This window comes from Vicugna pacos, chromosome 16 (genome assembly GCF_048564905.1).
Source record: "Vicugna pacos chromosome 16, VicPac4, whole genome shotgun sequence".
Classification (NCBI taxonomy): Eukaryota; Metazoa; Chordata; class Mammalia; order Artiodactyla; family Camelidae; genus Vicugna; species Vicugna pacos.
In genome coordinates this window covers 16820975-16826631 of record NC_133002.1, presented here as the reverse complement: position 1 = coordinate 16826631, position 5657 = coordinate 16820975, and the positions used below count along the sequence as shown (strand labels likewise).

The 5657-nt window shown below is 46.2% G+C and overlaps 1 pseudogene; it reads right to left on the bottom strand.

Moving 5' to 3' along the window:
* Positions 1–299: 299 nt before the first annotated feature.
* LOC102543004 (capZ-interacting protein pseudogene) lies at positions 300–4923 on the bottom strand (annotated as a pseudogene).
* Positions 4924–5657: the final 734 nt, after the last annotated feature.

Sequence of the window (5657 nt, the reverse complement as noted above, 5' to 3'; positions counted from 1 at the left end):
AGAGCACCCGGGCCCCCCAGGTTGACCCGTACCCCTGGGGACTTGTCATCAAAGTAGATTGTTTTAAAAATATATTTTTTAAAACCAAGTCTGTCAAGTGACACAAACTCAAGCTGATAAAAATCTGCTGCGCTCAGATCCACCCTCCGTCCTACGGCACGGAGGTGGGGAAATGGCACCCTGTGCCTCCAGGAGGACCCCTGACCCTCAGCACGTCCCGCTTCTGCCAAGGCTTCCCTGGCTTTCAAAGAGACAGTCCAGCAGCTCCCTCACCAGCACGGTCAGCTCCTCTTCACGTCTTAGTGTCCTGGGCAGGGTGTTGCCCTCTGTCTCAGGACCTCACTGCTGGTGTCTGGCTGGGCTTGGCCAGGGCTGGAGTCACAGCCCGGCTCCAGACCGGCCCTTGTCTTGCTTTTCCCTGCCTTTCCCCTGTCTGGGGCTGGGCTGCCTCCGCTCCCCTGGAGGACTTTAGGGGGCTCTCCTCTCCCACACTGCCTCCTCAGGCCTCTTGCGTCTTGGCTCCTTTCCCCGGGCTCAGCTTCTTCACTGGCCGCCCTCTCCTTCACCTCCTAGGCTCCTCCGTCTGCTTTCCCTCTGTTTTCTCCTCCGTGGGGCTCCCATACCCGCCCTCTGCCCCTGGGCTGGACGCTGGGGTTGCAGGCTGGGGCTGGATGCTGGCCGGCCTTCTCTTCGCGCTGCGGGCCTTCCTCTGTGGCTGTGCCCTCCTCCTCCTGCTTCTCTGTCCTGCTGGACGTCTTGCTAGGAGGAGGGGATCCTGAGGCCTGACTCGTGGGGGGAACACATCATCTCCATTCTCTTCCTTGGCACCATTCTCCTGGGAGGGCTCCATGGCCCTGAAGTCTCCCAGGTTCCCACAGTTGGACTGGGACCCTCAGAATTGCCTGGAGGGAGGGCGCCTTTTGATCAAGCCCCTGGTCCGCACCTTATTGTGACAGGGCAGACGGCTGCCTCCAGGAGGCTGGCCGGAGCTGACGGGCACCCCTTTGGCTCACTGGCCTGAGACCGCACGCCAGGGCTGCTGGGGGTAGCTGGCGGGCTGTGAAAGGGCAACACCATGGCCTTGAGTCCAGGACTCATGGGTGAGGCCCCAGGAAGCAGGGCCGCTGGAGCAAAGGCTAAACTGGCCTGAAGCTTCTCCAACAGATGCAAGCTCTTCACCTTGACTTTAGGAGGTTGGTTTGCACTGGGCGGTGACTTCTCCCCATTCTGGCCCAGCTCTGCCTTGGGGAGAAGAGAGAGATGGAGCACCGGGGTTTCCTTCTTGTTTTTCTGGCTAGTGTGTCCTCGGCAGCAGCTGCCTGCCCCCTAAACTGCCCGGCCAGCTGGGCCACGGAAGGGGCGCTGAGTCGTCCGCGTTGGCATTGGTCCCTGCTGGCCTTTCCTCCCTGTCCTCCGGGGGTGACTCGGAGGCGGCTGCGTGCTCCTCGCTCGGCCCGGGTTCCCGATCCCTGCTCTCCCCCCCGGCTCCCCACTAGCCAGGTTCCCCTGCAGCCGCACGGTGCAGGTGAGCGACCGGCTTGTTGGCTGCAGGACTTGGATCTTTTATTTGGAAGTCTAGTTGATTTACAAGGTTATGTTAGTTTCAGGTGTACCGCATAGTGATTCAGTTATACATACATACACACATACATGTATGTGTGTATGTATATATATATTCTTTTTCAGATTCTTTTCCATTATAGGCTATTACAAGAAATTGAATGTAGTTTCCTGTGCTGTATAGCAGGATCTTGTTTACCTATTTTATATACAGTCGTGTGTGTCTGCTAATCTCAAACTCCTAATATATGCTTCCCCCCTACCTTCCTCTTTGGTAACCGTAAATGTGTTTTCTATGTCTGTGAGTCTATTTCTGTTTTGTAAGTAAGTTCATTTGTATCATTGTTTTTAGGTTCCACATGTAAGTGATATCATACGATATTTGTCTTTCTCTGTCTGACTTACTTCGCTTAGTTTGATCTCCTCTGGGTCCTACCATATTGCTGCAATTGCATTAGTTCATTCTTTTTTACAGCTGAGTAGTATTCCATTATATGTATATGTGTGTGTGTGTGTGTGTGTGTATAAATAGCTTCTTTATCCAGTCATCTGTTGGTGGACACTTAGGTTGCTTCCATGTCTTGGCTGGAGTAAATAGTGCTGCTGTGAACATTGGGGTGCATGTATCTTTTTGAGTTAGAATTTCCTTCAAATATATGTCCAGGAGTGAGACTGCTAGATCATATGGTAATTATTTTTATTTTCTTAAGGAAACTCCATACTGTTTTCCATAATGGCTGCACCAATTTACGTTTCTACCAACAGTGTAGGAGGGGTCCCTTTTCTTTTTTTTTTTTTTTTACATTTTTATTGATTCATAATCATTTTACAGTGTTGTGTCAAATTCCAGTGTTCAGTACAATTTTTCAGTCATACATGGACATATACACACTCATTGTCACATTTTTTTCTCTGTGATTTATCATAACATTTTGTGTACATTTCCCTGTGCTATACAGTGTAATCTTGTTTATCTGTTCTACAATTTTGAAATCCCAGTATATCCCTTCCCACCCTCTACCCCGCCCCCCCCCGGTAACCACAAGTCTGTATTCTCTGTCCATGAGTCTATTTCTGTCCTGTATTTATGCTTTGTTTTTGTTTGTTTGTTTGTTTTTGTTTTTTAGATTCCACATATGAGCGCTCTCATATGGTATTTTTCTTTCTCTTTCTGGCTTACTTCACTTAGAATGACATTCTCTAGGAGCATCCATGTTGCTGCAAATGGCATTATGTTGTCGGTTTTTATGGCTGAGTAGTATTCCATTGTATAAATATACCACATCTTCTTTATCCAGTCACCTGTTGATGGACATTTAGGTTGTTTCCATGTTTTGGCTATTGTAAATAGTGCTGCTATGAACATTGGGGTGCAGGTGTCATCCTGAAGTAGATTTCCTTCTGGGTACAAGCCCAGGAGTGGGATTCCTGGGTCATATGGTAAGTCTATTCCTAGTCTTTTGAGGAATCGCCACACTGTTTTCCATAGTGGCTGCACCAAACTGCATTCCCACCAGCAGTGTAGGAGGGTTCCCCTTTCTCCCCAGCCTCTCCAGCATTTGTCATTTTTGGATTTTTGAACGACGGCCATTCTGACTGGTGTGAGGTGATACCTCATTGTAGTTTTGATTTGCATTTCTCTGATAATTAGTGATATTGAACATTTTTTCATGTGCTTTTTGATCATTTGTATGTCTTCCTTGGAGAATTGCTTGTTTAGGTCTTCTGCCCATTTTTGGATTGGGTTGTTTATTTTTTTCTTATTGAGTTGTATGAGCTGCTTATATATTTTGGAGATCAAGCCTTTGTCGGTTTCACTTGCAAAAATTTTCTCCCATTCCGTAGGTTTTCTTCTTGTTTTATTTCTGGTTTCCTTTGCTCTGCAGAAGCTTGTAAGTTTCATTAGGTCCCATTTGTTTATTCTTGCTTTTATTTCTTCTAGGAGAAAATTTTTGAAATGTATGTCAGATAATGTTTTGCCTATGTTTTCCTCTAGGAGGTTTATTGTATCTTGTCTTATGTTTAAGTCTTTAATCCATTTTGAGTTGATTTTTGTATATGGTGTAAGGGTGTGTTCTAGCTTCATTGTTTTACATGCTGCTGTCCAGTTTTCCCAACACCATTTGCTGAAGAGACTGTCTTTATTCCATTGTATATTCTTGCCTCCTTTGTCGAAGATGAGTTGACCAAAAGTTTGTGGGTTCATTTCTGGGCTCTCTATTCTGTTCCATTGGTCTATATGTCTGTTTTGGTACCAATACCATGCTGTCTTGATGACTGTAGCTCTATAGTATTGTCTGAAGTCTGGGAGAGTTATTCCTCCAGCCTCTTTCTTTCTCTTCAGTAATGCTTTAGCAATTCTAGGTCTTTGATGGTTCCATATAAATTTTATTATGATTTGTTCTAGTTCTGTGAAATATGTCCTGGGTAATTGGATAGGGATTGCATTAAATCTGTAGATTGCCTTGGGCAGTGTGACCATTTTAACAATATTGATTTTTCCAATCCAAGAGCATGGAATATCTTTCCATTTTTTAAAGTCTTCTTTAATTTCCTTCGTCAATGGTTTATAGTTTTCTGTGTATAATTCTTTCACCTCCTTGGTTAGATTTATTCCCAGATATTTTATTACTTTGGGTGCTATTTTAAAGGGGATTGTTTCTTTACTTTCTTTTTCTGTTGATTTATCGTTAGTGTAAAGAAAGGCAACTGATTTTTGAACATTAATTTTGTAACCTGCTACCTTGCTGAATTCTTCGATCAGCTCTAGTAGCTTTTTTGTGGACCTTTTAGGGTTTTCTATATATAGTAACATGTCGTCAGCATATAATGACACTTTTACCTCTTCTTTTCCAATTTGGATCCCTTTTATTTCTTTCTCTTGCCTGATTGCTGTGGCTAGGACTTCCAGGACTATATTGAATAGGAGTGGTGATAGTGGGCATCCTTGTCTTGTCCCAGATTTTAGTGGGAAGCTTTTGAGTTTTTCACCGTTGAGAACTATGCTGGCTATAGGTTTGTCATATATAGCTTTTATTATGTTGAGATATGTTCCCTCTATAGGGGGGGTCCCTTTTCTCCACACCCTCTCCAGCATCTATTATTTGTAGACTTTTTGATACGTGAAGTGATACCTCATTGTAGTTTTGATTTGCATTTCTCTGATAGTTAGCAACATTGAGCATCTCTTCATGTGCCTGTCACAGCATTGGATCTTGCCACGTGGACAAAGCCCCCTAAATGGGAAAGCGCTCCCCCTCCCCACCCTTCCCCTAGTCTGACGGCTTTAAAGCCCACTCTCCTACACACACCCGGGTTCTGCCCATACCTGGTGGCCAGGGCTGAGAGTCCTTTGGCGGGCATGCCATTTCCTCCCAGAGGAGGGTCAGACTGTGTGGGGATCTGACCTTGACTGTTTGCTTTGAGACAATCAGAAGTGGAGGGTGGCTCTCCAGAAGAACAGGGGGGAATCTTGTGGGGCACCTGCTTCAGCTAAGGTCATGGTGCTGCCACATCCAGAGAGAACAGGGGCCTTGAGGAGTCCGCAGGTCCAGGCTCGTCGGGCATAACCTGTCAAACGCCCCCACTTCACAGCTCCGATTCCACGCCTCCCCATCGACTATGACTGTAGCTGGGGGGCCATCTGGACCACGCTCTCTTTTTCAGCTCTGCCACGCCTACAATTAGACCTAACTCTATAACAGTGAGATCCTGGGTCTGCTCTACAGCAGACTGTGTCCTGCAGCTGCTCCTTACAAGCTGCCCAAGGGGCTGGCAGCTCTCAAGGTGTGACCAGAGCTGGCAGTCAGCCACTTTTACCATTTTCAACCAGAAGCCAGGTGACCGCAGGGTCATTAGAGGTATGGCTGCCCTGTACAAGTGCCACAGCCACCACCTGTCATTTCTTTAACATGCTAATTAAAGGTGATAATTTCATGCAAGTGGTTCTGTGTTCAATCCCCAGTGCCTCCATTAAAAAAAAAAAAGATAGCTGAAATTATCACCTTAAAACCGCTGGGTGGCGTTTCTCCCAAATTCTATTATGAGGACCCATCCTTAGAGGCTCAGGTTCTAGACGAAAGGATGGAGGGAAGAGA